Consider the following 15,139-nt stretch of genomic DNA (forward strand, 5'->3'; position numbering starts at 1 on the left):
TTCGAACAATCTTCACTGGTCGCCTGCCAGCAACTTCTTTCTTCAGGCTCCTGGTTCGTCAACGAGGATTCCCGACGTCTTTTCAGACCTATGCAGCTGCAGCCCCTGGCTCAGGTAACTTCGGCATTTTGGTGCCCCAGCATAGCCTCACTATCCAAGGGTCAGAATCCACTGTCGTTTTCGATCTACCTTATCGGGTTCGCCCGAGAACACTAACTTTGCTTTTACTAGCTCCCATAGACTTTGTCCCGCATCCCGCGTGAGAGTGCACACTCTGCACCCGAGTCCCCTAGGCCTCCTACTAGTAATCTGAAGGTTCAGTAACGTCGTCCTAGCGATTCCAAAGCCTATTAGTATAGTACTTACCTGCTGGTAATTTCGCATTCCACTTTTAGAGTATATGGTTTTTCGTGCCCCTCGGGCATTTGTGTAAATTGTGCAACTTAAAGTATTTTCGTAAGAGTTTTGTTGTGTGCTTAGTACCCTGTCCTCATAAAGAGTACAGGGCTGTTTTGATCTAAATAAATACACTGTTTATTTTCATAACACTTGTGTGGTGTCCTTTCACTTGGTGTTCAAGGGGTATATGTGATGGTATAACAGCTGGCATAACACGCCCTCTAGAGTTTAGCCCGAAGACTGCTCGTATCCACGCTACTAGGATAGCTGGTCTATAAGGTTGACTTACAACCAATCATCAATAAGGGTTGTTTGGACTGATACAAAGTGCTCACTAGAATAGTGAACATTATATATCAGGCCAACTTCTCACAGTCGTCATTGTAGGAACAGCGTCAACGGATTTTGTCGTCGTCGATGAGCTGGCGCTCGTTTTAGATGACGAGGGCACAGCTTGGGACTGCGACGCCAGAGAACCAGGTCCCGTAGGCGTAGAGGCCGGCTGATCCTGTGGGGAGACAGACTTTGGAGCATCCACAAACTTCTTCCTCTTTAGGAAAGAAGAAGGCCTCTCAGTCTCTGACCCACGCTTAAGAGAGGTCTTCGAATGGTAGGAAGACACACTCTCCATATCAGACATAGGATTATCCGAAGTCTTCAACTTCTGTAGCCACAGAAGGAGACGGGCCTCTCTATCTTTCAGAGTCTTAGAAGAAAATGTCCTGCAAAACTTGCAGTTCCTCACCTCATGTTCCGGGTACAGGCAATAAATGCACTTGCTGTGAGGGTCCTCATGAAACAGGCGCAGCTTTCCACATGAAGAACAGGGCCTGAATAAAGACTTTTTAGTAGAAGACATTATGTTGAAGTTGAAAAAGTTTGAAGTTGAAGAAAACTGAGCAGAGCTCAGGGAGACTCCCTTCACACGACGTGTGGTAGAAAATCTGAGGGCTTGAGCTTTTGAGGAAAAGGTTCTAGAGTGTGCTGCAGCCTGATTGGCTGGAATGTGGACTATTATAATGACATGGATATGTTACTCAAGTGAATTCTCCCTTTGGGCCTCTATGGGCCTATGTTGTTCTATGGCACTTTTTTAAAAACCTTTCTTTATGACTATTTATATATGTTTATGATGTTATATAGGTTTATGATGTTATATATATATATATATATATATATATATATATATATATATTACTACTATTTTATGTACCGTGGGACTCCCACTTCAACGACGGGGAATTATTCAAGCATGTGAATCTATGAAAGACACCCCTAATACTGGAGAATCAAAACTAGGCCTGAGCGAAATTTAAGTTAGGCTGCTGTAATTTGCATAGTTTAGGGAATTTTTCTAATGGTTCATGTTGTCCAAAATGCTTCTGTTTTTTGCACTTTTTTTTTTTTAGAGAAAACTAAGCCCTCACATAAAAATTGACACAAGGAAGCATTTTGATCTAAAAATATAGTCACAATGCCAGATTAGCATGTTGCTTCATTACATGAAAGAAGCAAGTTTCATAAATTTCACACACCTCGACTGAAAATACAGTAGGCTTCCACCAACACTTTACGTGTTACACCCATGACACTGACAGCAGCTCCTCCTCCACAATGAGGGCACACTTGATGCAGGCATTCAGGTCACAAGTCTGGTCCTTGACCTCACTTCACAGAAAGCTAGGCCTCTATGCACACACAAGAACATAGTATGATGCCAAGGCAGAAATAAGGATGCCAGATATGCAGAAGTTAACACTTGGGTCATGGGAGCACAGCAATATATTATGTACTACCTTACCCATTGCTGAGATCTCAGGAAGGGAAATTTAAGGAAACTAGTTATAAAATTCAATTTACATTGTGTCATTTTTATTGAAACTTATTTTTTTTTAATATGGAAAAGATTTTAAAGTGTTTTAATTCTGTTTATCTATTCGAATGCTTGTGGATATTTTTTGTTTTTCCGTCTGGTGAGTACACGAATAAATCAGGTTTTCCAACGCATGAGCTGGCCACATACAGTTGTCCATGTGAGAAGCATGGATTCTCCAAATCTAGTCCAAACACTTGCAGCGATTGTCCTTGTGCTATGTTGATGGTCACTGCAAAAGCGAATCGCACCGGAAACTGTAAACGTTCAGTATTGGAAAGATTATGAGGGCCCTGGGGGGCCGATATTTCACTTTTTTTTTGTTGCCAGAAACCTCAACAACTTCCCAAAGTTTCATGCCGATCAGATGAATGGTGTAGTAATGCATAAAGGACAAACAGACATACATTTGTTTTTATATATATATATTGGACAGTTCTAGCCCAACAGTAGAACACAAATTAGCTCAAGATGGATTGGAGTAGGTTAGCTTGTAAAGGGAAGAGGATTGGAAGGGAATAAAGTAGGTGTTTTCCTGCTATGCACAAGGGTGGTGCAATGTGGGAGGGTTTAAGAACAATGGGTGGGATAAGGGATTGTGGAAGCAGTAATGGGGGTTGGAGATAGCAAGTCATGCACAGTGTTTTTATCAATGATGTAATTTCAGGTACAAAAACTGGAATTTAGCAGCAATTTATTTTGCTACAGTTACAAACTGCCTCCAAGTTATACCGGTCGGCTTTGTGCCATAGCTATCAGGGGGTTGAGATTAGTTTTATTTGGAACTTTAGTGGTTCACCGTGACAATGATTGTGTTTATTACTTGGGGTGGGTCCTTACCCCTCCACCCACCCAACTAATACTGCTTCTTACAGTCCTGTTTTAGGTGTAGGGTGGCAGGAAGGGGGATAGTGGGGGCACTGCTGCTTTCAGACGGTGAGGGGATTGGAGCTCCACTGCAGGCCACACTTCATTGTGGGCGACTATGGGGGGAGGTTTTGGATGGGAGGAGTGGTGACCGGAAACCGCTACGGTATGTATGTAGGTTATATATTCATATACATATATATAAGTTTTCCCTTTGGGAGTTAAACATTGTTGTAATATATATATGTATACATTAAAATCATGCAGCAGGATATTGTGGTTTACTACATATATTTTACAGTTCAACACTAAATAATTCTATGGCAGGATCCGGAGGCGAGTATTATGCGGTCCTTTCTTCATTTTTTTTTTTTTTTTTGCAGAGCAACCATGTTAACCAGTAACCACAATAGAAAAAAATAATAATTTCACCTAACCACCAGAGAAACAAAACTGAAGTTGAATAAACAAAAACACCTGGCCAATATCCAGTCAGGGAGCGTCATGCCATATAAGCCGACTTATCACTTGTCAGTGGCCCTAATTCTTCGCAGCTGTGTCAGTTACGTGACTGACTCCGGTCCATTCAGCTTTTTCTGTGAAGATTATACTTGGATGTATTTAACAAATGTTAGGACTCAGGTCCATTTTGTTTGCCTAGGATTGTTATTTAATGTTTTTATTTTTTCAGGGAGGTGGCAGCGGGAACGCCGTGCCGCTCAGTCGAGGCCACTCTTCTCCTCTGTTTACCCTCGGCAGGGGGTTGCAGGGCCTCAGTGCGTAGCAGTCTACCAGGCTCTAGATTACATCTTTCTGAGTAAGAACTTGTTGAGGAGATGTGAAGAGTTAAAGGTACTGCACACTCCCGGAAGTGATCACCAACCAATCTCTGTACTTGTCAACACTAGCAGCAGGATGCATGAGGAACATCTAACTGCAGGCAATATGCTCATTCTACATAATGAAACAGCTTCAATTAAACGTATCAAATAAGCCGGGCAAAGTATAATAAATGGAAGCAGAATATATGCATAACTGGTCCACAGAGCAGCTGGGCTGAAATTATGACTGTTATCGGACGCCTTGGCTTTAGAAAAGCAGCCTACTTAGAATAACAAAAATACTCCATAGAGCCAATTTAACTTCACCGACAACAAAATCTTCATTGAGAACAAAAAGAGATGCCGTTTGGCAGAGTGAAAGCACAGGAGGGAAACGTCCACTTGGACGGAAAGACTATTGAATAGACAGCAAGAAAAACGCATAAAAAAATGTGCCTGCCAATTGAAACAAATTAGCATAGAGGAAAAATTGAGAAATATATATGCATTACTAGCACCTAACAAAAGTAAGGAATTCTGGAGACATGTCAATGGTCTAAATGGCGGCCACCATACCCATAATGCTGTACCTGCTAACAAATGGGCTACTCATGCTACCAGCCTATACGTTGATCAAAAAACTTTCATGGTAAACATTGTCAAGGTAGAAGACAACCAATATGAAGAGAGCAATGTGGCGGATTATTACCAAACAGAAAGGGAAATACTAACTATACTTCAGGGTATCAGGAAGGAAGGGGCGCCAGGGCCCAATGGGCTGCCTGGATATATTTTCAAGGAAGATCATGAATACTGGGCACCCCACATTCAGGGCTTTTTCAATCATTGCTATAACATTTCTGCAGTTCCCGATCCGGACCCGGGGAACTATAGATTAATTGCACTACTGGACGTGGAAGGAAAGGCATTCGCTAAAATGCTCTTTAAAGAGCTAGAGTCACTGTGAGAAGTTGGCCCGATATGCAACGTTCGCTATTCTAGCGACCGCTATGTATCGTTCCAACGACCCCTATGGTGTTTGGTTGTAAGTCAACCTATAGACCAGCTATCCTAGTAGCATGGATACGAGCAGTCTAAGGCTAAAGACTCGAGAGGGCGCGTTAAGCCAGCTGTTTACCACACATGTACCCCTTGAACACCCAGTGAAAGGACACCACACAAGTGTTATGAAAATAAACAGTATATTTATTAAGAATCACAACAGCCCTGTACTCTTTATGAGGACAGGGTACTAAGCACAAACCAAATCTCTTTAGCAAATACTTCAAGTGCACAGTTTAAAGACAAGTGTCCTAGGACACGGAAAGGTTAAGGCAAGTCGGAAGCGAGGGACTCGGGACCCTAGAGTAAGGAGGCTATGCAGGCACCGAAATGCCGAGTTACCTAGCCACGAGGGCTGCGGCTGCACAAGTCTTACAGGCGTCGGGGTCTTCGCTGACGAGCCAGGAGCCGGAAGAAAAGGAGTTGCTGGCCGGCGACCAGTGTTGAATAGTTCGTAGAGATTGATGAAACCTGAAAGCAGAGGGGACCAAGTTCGTACTACTAGCCAGTAGTCAGAGGGTACCAGGAAGGCACCGGTTGGCCATCACCTCGACCAGGTGAGTGGGCGACGCTAGGCTCTGCAGTCTCTCGGACCAGGGGGCGTTGTCGGCGACCACGGTGGAGGTGCGAGCTGTCCCACGACGGATGTCGCTGTCGGCGTCTTGGGTGGACCAGGAGGGTCCGGGGTGCCTCTCAAAAGATGGAAGCAGGGGCCAGTCTGGAGCAACCAGACCGGCAGTGTTGATTCTTGGTCGTCGTCACAGAAGGGCACGAGCCAGCGGCAAGTGACCAGACAACGTGCTGAGCAGCGAGCAGAAGGGCCCCACGCAGATCGTGGAGATGCTGGGAGACTGCACTTCGGTGCTGGAGCGGCTCAGGGTCGGGGCTTCTCGGACCCCAGAGCACTCACCAGAGAGTTACCTCGATGGTCGTGCTGGTTTTTAAGAGCGTGCAGGTTCTGATGATGGCCGGTCCCTCGAGGTCTCGTCGCACCCACAGATCACAGCTGAGCTGATGACGTGGGTAGAGGTCAGAGGTGCCAGGGAAGCCGGTTCTCGTCGAGCTGGGCCGTCGGATTCCTTGAGGAAGGACTTACAGCAAACCGCAGAGTTCTTAGATGGTGCCCGCTGATGCAGGGTGACTACTCCTTAGCCACAAGGGAGAAATCTTGAGAAGAGTCTTGAAGTCCTTTCGTAGAAAGTATTCTTGATTCAAAGATGATCTAATTTGGAAGGGTCCCCGCTCCGGCCTTTATCCTAAAGAAAGGGGTGGGTACATGACTAGGTCCTGCCCTAAGGGTGGGACCAGAAAGGGGGGTAGTTACACCCCTCTCCCCTGCCAGACTTTCCCCAGGCCAGGGCTGTCGCCCCTGGAACTGGTTCTAACCGGCAGATGCGTAGTGAGCACCGGGGTGCCACTCCGCAGTCACCTTCTCGCAAAAGCCCTACCTACCCAGAATACACAAACCCTGTCTGGGACGGTGCGAACACTGCCCTCGACAGGAAACCCTTTGTCCAAGTGCTCCTCGCTGGAAGGACTCCCAGCAGCAGGAGGTCAGACTTGTGTCTGTGGTGGCAGCATCCATTTTGTGGAGCTGAGGCTTTCGTTAACTTTAACCGGGGTTCACAGTCACGTACATGTCGTGTCCCTCTAGAAGGGCGGAATGCTAACCTCGTCGCCAGAGTTGATGAGAGGGCAGCATCCCGATTTGTATGACACCTTACTCGACATGTCTTGATAACGCGACACCGAAGTTACCGATATGGTACGCGTTATCATGGAACAGCCATTGGGTCTTGATTCCGCAAGCTGCAACCGGGCTCGGCTCGGGCCAGAGCTTAGTTCACACGAGCCCATGCACTCTGCCTTCAGGATTGTCAAGGCCTGCCATAGGAGTGACTGATAGGGACTCGGGTGTCCATTGTATGGTTAGATATAGAGCTACTATATCTAAAGCAAAGGGTGATTACACGACTTCGCCCCCGCTGTCATGCAGCCAGTTGTGTCAAATTTAGGAGGCCAGCCAGGGGTGGCATAATACATGCTGCAGCCCCTGGCGGCCCTGGGTACACCTACGCCCTGAGTTACAGGGTCTGATAAGGTGGCCCAGTACCAATTGGTATATGCACCTAGGGTACATCTCGTAATTTAGAAAGCGAACAGCCAGGCTGTGGGTCTGATTGGCAGGCCCACAGCCAGAGAAAGTCGTAAACCAGTGAAACAAAAGCAAAAAATCTGGGTGATCATAGGATTGCAGACCCTACTCTCCTACAGTCACGGATCACGAAAAATCATGTAATCTCGCAATATCGGACTGGCTTTTGGCCGAACTCGTCGACCATGTAAAACGTCATCGCACTTTCATATCAGGCAAAAAAAAAACTGGGACCACCTCCCCTCCATTATATGGATGTTTTGTGGACTACAGGGCCACCTTTGATGGGGTTGATCGAAATATACTGTGGGAAAAATTGTCTAAGTGGGGTATACCAACTCCTTGCAGCCATCTTATCACTCTACACTGGCACCTGGGTGCGAGTTAGGCTCCCTAGCTCATGTGCAACTGCCAAGATCTTCACGAACAGGGGGCTAAAACAGTGTTGTGTGATCGCCCCCACCCTGTTTAACCTATACACGCAGACCTGGGAGAAGCACTGTTAAAAACTAACATCTTTCCTCCAAAATTGGGCCACCTCAGACTGCCAATTATGCAGTATGCGGACAATCTCGTCTTATTGGATCACACAAGAATAGGCATGAAAAGGGCATTAGAGACGCTACATAATTACAACATGGAAAACAAACTAATAGCTAATGCATCTAAGACAAAAGTATTGATCTTTGGCCACAAGTTAAAAAACGAACATTGGTATGGCAGCTGGGCCCTCTAAGGATAATCACAATCAATAAGTACACCTACCTGGGAGTACAATTTGCAGATACCTGCAGACCGGTACTGCAGGTTAAAGCACTGGAGGCATAATCAGCTAAGCTAACATACGGCTTTTGCAAATTACACCATAAGCTTGTAAGTCACTCGACGGAAGGGATCTGGCGAGTAATGCAAGCTAAGCTAATGTCTGCACTCCGCTATGGCCACCTTGTGTTCCCTGGTTTGTTGTCCAAAAAATTGGAGGGCCTATACACAATGGCATATAGAAAAGTCTTCTGGGGGCATGGCCGAGACAGCGATGAGCTAGGACGTGTCCTGGGCGAGCTCCGTCGCCCCGCTGTACCATAAGCCTGCTTAAGCGACGTTCGGGGGCTATTTCTGGTGGCCCCCCCCATCAGAGGCAAGCCCTACCTGCACCGAAGCCCCCGGAGCGAATCCTGGCCGTGGGGGAATCTGCTGGGAGCAACCGGAGCTCTGGGATCTCCGCGGCCGACTCCTGGCCGCCATCTTGCAGACGGGTCTGCTGCCGGGACGCCCGGCCCTACTCCTCCCGAGGCCGATTCCTGACACCGGAGCGGCGGCGGAACCTGCCTGCACGCCGCCTGTGGCGCCCCCCCCCCCCCCCCGGGGACGGATTGCTGGCGGGGGTCTGCCGGGCGGGGTGACCGCGGCTGTTGGCGCCGAGGCTTCCCTGTCCGGGGAAGTTGAGGACACCCGGGCGCTGCCACTGGGAGAGACCCCGGCTTCGGCGGAGACTGAGGGCCGAGCCTAGAGCGGCTGCCGGAGGACCTACACCCGCGAGGCCTGACTCCAGATCCCCGGACTGCCAGGAGACACCACCGGTGAGCTGCCCTACCTGAGCCTCCCTCCCCCCGTCTACTGCCGGTGGTGTCCAACTGCGGATGGGCCTTGCAGCGGTGCTGGCCGCCATTTTCTCCCCTCGTCGGCCACCCACAGAGGTGCATCCAGGTGCGGTGGGGGGGATCCTCGCCTGTCCACAAGGCCCCCCGCAGCAACAGAGCGGCCGGTCAGGAAGCGGTGGGACCGGTTGGGGCACCCTCCACTTTGCTTGAGGAGACTCTTGCCTCTGCCCTCCACTCTCTGCCCCGCTGATTGGCGCCATTGGCCCCGGACCCTGAACTATCTGCCTACTGGGGTCCTGGGGGGTGGCGGCTGCCGGGTGAGGGGACACGGAATCTGGACGGGCTGCCACAGCTGGGCGCTGCGACCCGAGGGGACCTGAGCCGGCCCTTCCCTCGCCTGCAACACGCACCTGACATCCATCCCTGAGGCCCTGCGCTGGACCCTCCTCCTACAGCGGTCGACATCGCCTGGGGGGCCACGGAGACGGACTGTGCGCTTCTCCCCCCCTCCCCCCCCCCCTGGAAGCAGACGGAGGAACTGCCTGGCGGCGCGTGAGTACCCATCCACCTCCACTGACACCTTGGGGGCTGGAGCACGGTTTCCCGCCATTGGGGAGACACAGTCCACTGGCGGTTAGGGAGCTGAGGGGCCTGCTGCGCGCCCTCGGGGGTGCCTTCACTTCAAACCGGCCTGCACCTCACGCATCGGACTAAGGGGACCCCCACTGGAGACGCTACTGGTGCGGGCAGGAGGTCACAGGTGGCAGACCGCCCGTTCCAGCGCTGCTGCGGCGCCTTCAGCGACCCGCACCCGCGGCTGAGAGCGACACAATAGGGGACGGGGCCCAGCACCTGAAGCGGACGATGACCCGTGGCAGAGGGGGCAAGACGGACCCGCCGGTGGCGGCGACCAAGGGCACGTCGGTGGCCGCCATGTGGGGCAAATCGGGCACGCCGCACTCATCTGGAGGACCGCCGCGGCCGACCGCCGACTCCTCCCCAGTGACCCAGGCTTTTATGTCCTCCTTCATGACGGAATTGTAGTCCGAGATTGGGTCCCTGAGATCGGAGGTCCACTAGTGTGTCAAGGAGCTACACAAGGAGGTGACTGACTTGGGCGATAGAGTCGATGACCTTGAGAAAATAGTTGACACCCGCACGGAAGACCTGGAACAGCTATGGCAGAGAGTGGCAGCCCTGGAAGAACAGAACATCGAGCTCCAGGTCAAGCAGGAGGACCTTGAAAATAGGGGACGCCGCAATAACCTCCGGATACGGGGAGTGCCACTCGGAGAAGAGGGGACTGACACCATGGCCTATGTGACCCAACTCTTGCGCGAAGTGTGGGGCAAGGATGATGCCTCTCCACCGCTCCTGGATCGTGCCCACCGAGTCTTTGGGGCAGGGAACAGAACGGGCCTCCTACCCGATATCGTTACCAGACTGCATTACTTTACGGAAAAGGAGGCCATATTGAAGGCGGCGAGGGACAAACCGGACCTGAGTTACGGAGGACACAAGATACAGATCTTCCAAGACCTGGCCCCCAACACGCTCCACAGGAGGAAGGTCTTCCGTCCGGTCACTGAGAGACTGCGGCCCCTCAACATTTCCTACCAATGGGGGCACCCTTTCGCCCTTATCTTTCGGTGGGAGGACAAACGCAGGACCATCCGGTCCTACAACGAAGCAACCCAACTGCTTGGCATGTCAGAGTCCCCGGAGCGCAGCCCCTCTCGCCCTCCCCGCCAGGAGAGGGCCCCTCCCCGCCCGGACTGGTCCACGGTGCGCCGACATCGCCGAACCCCCCCAGTGGATAGCTGCTCTACCTCTCAGGTCAAGCAGGACATCATAGCCCACATCCGCTCCCTTGAGGGCGATCGCGATGAGCGGGCCTCCCAGCCCCTAGCCTCTGAGGCCACAGGAGAAAACCAACCCCCGACTCTAGAGGACCATTGACTGGCGATGACATGGCCGACGCTCATCTAGGATGGACACATGCTCCGGAGGTTGGGACTGCCCCACGGATGTCCGGGGTTATACAGTCACTAACAGTAAGCTTGCCCTACCGTCGGCGCTGCTGGTGACTCCAATCGTTCTTCGCGGGGCGCCTCCGCCCCCCCCTGGCGGATCGGTGGGTGCGGTCTGTGACATTTCTCTCCCTTGATGACAGGATCCTCCCTATCGAGCCTTGTTGTCCATTTGCACCTCTGAACAAGACATAGCTACCTTTGAAAGGTTTCGGTTCTGGCTGCCCCCGATCTTGCTCGAGACAGCGGGGCAGACGGACAGCGGGATGATCAGAACTCTTTCCTTCAGACAACCACCCCCCCCCCACTTTGTCCCGTAGGAAGTGACATTCCTGTGTTCATCCGAACCCTTGGGAAGAGGATGCCCGGTACCTGGGACAATGTATTGTGGCCCTGTTGGCCTGTTGTGGTTACACTCTCTTCGCATACTCTCCATTCTCCTACTTTTTCTATTTCCCCTACTTTTTGCCTGCGCTGTCCTCTCTCCTGGCAACTTCTCCACTTGTGTGGTGTGGTGGCGTGGTGGATGCCTTAGGCGCTGGCGCAATGGGGGTGGAGGAGGGAGGGCAATGCCCTGTCTACGGGGGAAGGTGTGCGATGGATGTTAGAGCGACCACGACCCCCCTAGTGCGATGACAGCGACGATTCCCGCTCCCCTAAAGATCCTGTCGCTAAATGTCAAAGGACTTATTTCCCCCAATAAGCGGAATCAGGTATGGGGCTATCTCCTACACCACTCCCCCGACATCGTCCTCCTTCAGGAGACACACCTTATGCGGGGGGAAATCAGGCGCATGGCGCACCCTAGATACCCCACGCAATTCTGGGCGTCAGCGGACACTAAAACGGCGGGGGTGGCTATCTTATGTAGGGCTGGCTTTTCGACAGGGACCCACTAAACCCTATAGGAGTACTGACGGGCGTTTCGTCCGGACCTCGGTGCAACTAGGGGGCACACAGTTCACCCTGGGTTGTGTATATGCACCCAACCAGTCGCAGGATAAATACCTCCAAGCGCTTCTGCGAGACCAGTTTCAACCTGGTGACACCCACACGATACTGGGAGGGGACTTCAATCTCGTATGGGATTTGGAGCTGGACCTTGCGGGGGCTGCGTTTAATGGTGCGGGCGCAATGTCCTCTGCCCTTAGGGCGCAGATCACGGACCTGGGATTCGTGGATGTGTGGCGTTACCATAACCCGGGAACCCGGGACTATTCCTTTTACTCTCACTCCCACAGGACGTACTCCCGTATTGACTACCTCTTCACTTCTCTTGAGCTGACTCGAGACTCACTGAAGGCCACCGTCTCAGATACCTCGCTGTCGGATCATGCACATGTGGAACTTCTGCTACAAGACCCACTGGCTTGCGCCCCCCGGGAGCGTAGATGGACCCTCCCTCCGCACATCCTTCGAGACCCGGAGGATGTTGCCAGCGTCCGGGAAGCCATAGACTAATACTTCGCCATTAACGATACCTCGGACATGCCCTTCTCGACAGTCTGGGATGCCTTTAAGGCCACCATTAGGGGCCACATTACTTCCCTGGCGGTAGCAAGACGACGGGAGGCGTTTAAACTGGAAAACGACTTAGCATGCGAGATCTAGCAGGCAGAGACCCGGGACAGAGACTGTCCCTCGCAGGCGTCTAGGAGAACCCTCGCCAACCTTAGGGGGCAACTCCGAACATTGCGCACCAACAAGGCGGAGCGCTCCCTGCTGGCGCTTAAACAACGGTATTACGAGGGAGGGGACAAGGTAGGGCGCCTCCTAGCTGGTAGACTACGGGCGCGAACGGCTAGAGCTCATATTGCCAATGTGAGACGGCAGGACGGCACTTGTGCCAACACTGAAAGAGCCAAGCAGGAGGCATTTGTTGATTATTACTCCTCTCTATATGCAGAGGAAGCTACAACAGCGGAGGCCAGAGCAGCCGTCCTTGCTGACTACGAAGGGACCCCACTGCCACCGGCCTGTGCGGCTGAGCTGGAAGAACCCATACAGGAGGAGGAGATCTCTGCGGCTGTCAAAGACCTCCCCACCGGGAAAACACCGGGACCGGATGGCCTGCCACTGACCTTCTACCGCGTATTCCTGACCCAGCTTCGCCCGTACTTACTGCAGCTATACCGCTCCTTCTCTGACACCTCTGGCCCGTCCCATGATATGGGCCTGGCGGAAATCGCCTTGATACCCAAGCCAGGGAAAGATCCCAACCTGTGCGCTTCTTACCGCCCCATCGCCCTCCTGAATACCGATCTAAAGATATACACCAAGATGCTGGCCAAACGACTCGACCCGTATATGCCGGGATTGGTTAATCCGGACCAGGTGGGGTTTCTTCGGGACCGTCAGGGGGCTGACAGCGTGCGCAGGTTGGCACATCTAGTAGGGAAGGTGCGACACTGGGACATTCGGGCTTGTCTTCTCTCGCTTGATGCGGAGAAGGCCTTAGATCGGGTCGACTGGGCCTTCCTGAGGGAGGTTCTTCAGAAAGTCGGTATCGGTCCCAAAATTATCGCTAGGATCATGGCCCCTTATCTTGGGCAGCAAGCCAGAATCAGGGTCAATGGCCGGCTGACACAGCCGCTCTCGATCCACAGGGGCACGAGGCAGGGGTGTCCGCTCTCACCACTCTTGTTCGCTCTCGTGGTGGAGCCGCTGGCGGCTCTGATAAGGGGTGCTCCTAACATCCACGGAATACCCCATGGGGGACGTGACAACAAGGTGGCGCTATTTGCAGATGACCTGATCCTCACTCTTACGTGCCCTCGCGACTCCCTTCCAGCGGTTCACGAGGTGCTTTGCCTATACGAGAGGGCGTCCGGCCTCAAAATAAACCACACCAAATCCTGGGCGCTCAACCTCACCATACCCGAGGAAGAGATCCCGTTCCTGAAGGGGGCTGTGCCTTATCAATGGGCGGAGGACCACATCAAGTACTTGGGTCTTGACTTGACGCCCCATTTAGACTCTTGGTCCTCGGTGAACTGGACGGAATGCCGCAAAGAAGTCCTGGCAGACCTACGGAAGTGGAAACCCTTGATGGTCTCGTGGCTGGGGAGCCTTAACACGGTTAAAATGTCGATTCTCCCCAGGATTCTTTATGTCTTTCAATGTCTGCCCAACCCGATCCCACTCCACTGCATTAGGAGCCTCCAGCGTGACCTCACGTCGTTCATCTGGGGTGGAAAACGTCCCCGGTTCTCCCAGAAGGTCCTTATGGAACCGAGAGACAGAGGAGGCCTCGCCTGTCCGAACTTACTACACTACTACTGGGCGGCGCACCTCCGGTTCGTGGTGGAATGGGGTGCACGCGAAAGCGATAAGCACTGGTTCCACATGGACCAGGCGGTCACAGGGCGTACTATATGGGATCTACCCTGGCTGCCGCGAGTGGCGCGATCCAGGAGTGCGTACATGGCGGTCCCGACAAAAACGGTCCTGGATATCTGGGACAGGATAGCGGTGTCCAAAGGCCTAACTACATTCCCGTCCCCGCACACCCCAATCGCTGGAAACCCGCACTTTCCTCCAGCTGCCCGGACTCGAGCATTCGAGAGCTGGACACACGGAGACTGCAGGGTCATAGGAGACCTCTTCACTGGAGGCTCGCCCAAACCGTGGACGGACTGCAGGGAGGAATTTGGAATACCTTCGACTGCTGGCCTGCAATACGCCCAGTTACGCCATTGGATTATGGGTGACGACATGTACCAGGCGGCCACCAGGGCCTACACACCCTTTGAGAAACTAGCACGTTCCCTAGGGGGGCTGAAGAGGCTCATCTCTCAAATATATCACATACTGCAACACCCTACCTCAACACCTGCACACCCCTACCAGAGGCAATGGCAATTGGCAGCAGGTGTCGACATAGAGCCCTCCCAATGGAACAGGCTGTGGAATGATATCCCCAAAATTTACTGCAGCATCCCCCAGAGGGAAAACGCCTACAAGTTGCTCACCCAATGGTTCTATACCCCATTGAGACTTAGCAAAATGTTCCCTAACACTTCGCAGCTGTGCTGGAGGTGTGGATCTGCGACTGGTGATTTTGTGCATATATGGTGGACGTGCCCCAATCTAGCTGTCTTCTGGAAAGAGGTACTAAGTCACATAAAAAAGGTGCTGGGTTTTCCCCTACCCGAGGAGGTGTGCACGACACTACTAGGCATCCGACCCCCCGCGCTTGGGGCCCTCACGCGCAGCGACTGGATCCTCACGCTCCAAATGCTAGGCGCAGCTAAGCAACTCATCGCTTTGTACTGGAAGCGGGCTGAAGCACCGCCGATAGCTCCCTGGTTTGTGCGCCTCTGGCAGGTCCT

General features: G+C 52.3%; 1 protein-coding gene across 2 annotated transcripts in view; it reads right to left on the reverse strand.

Annotated features, from left to right (window-relative positions):
- ADAD1 (adenosine deaminase domain containing 1) overlaps positions 1 to 15,139 on the reverse strand; it is a 1,085,588-nt gene that overhangs the window by 446,028 nt on the left and 624,421 nt on the right. The gene's annotated exons all lie outside the window — the stretch shown is intronic.

Source organism: Lissotriton vulgaris, chromosome 3_1 (genome assembly GCF_964263255.1).
Source record: "Lissotriton vulgaris chromosome 3_1, aLisVul1.2, whole genome shotgun sequence".
In the NCBI taxonomy this organism is placed as follows: Eukaryota; Metazoa; Chordata; class Amphibia; order Caudata; family Salamandridae; genus Lissotriton; species Lissotriton vulgaris.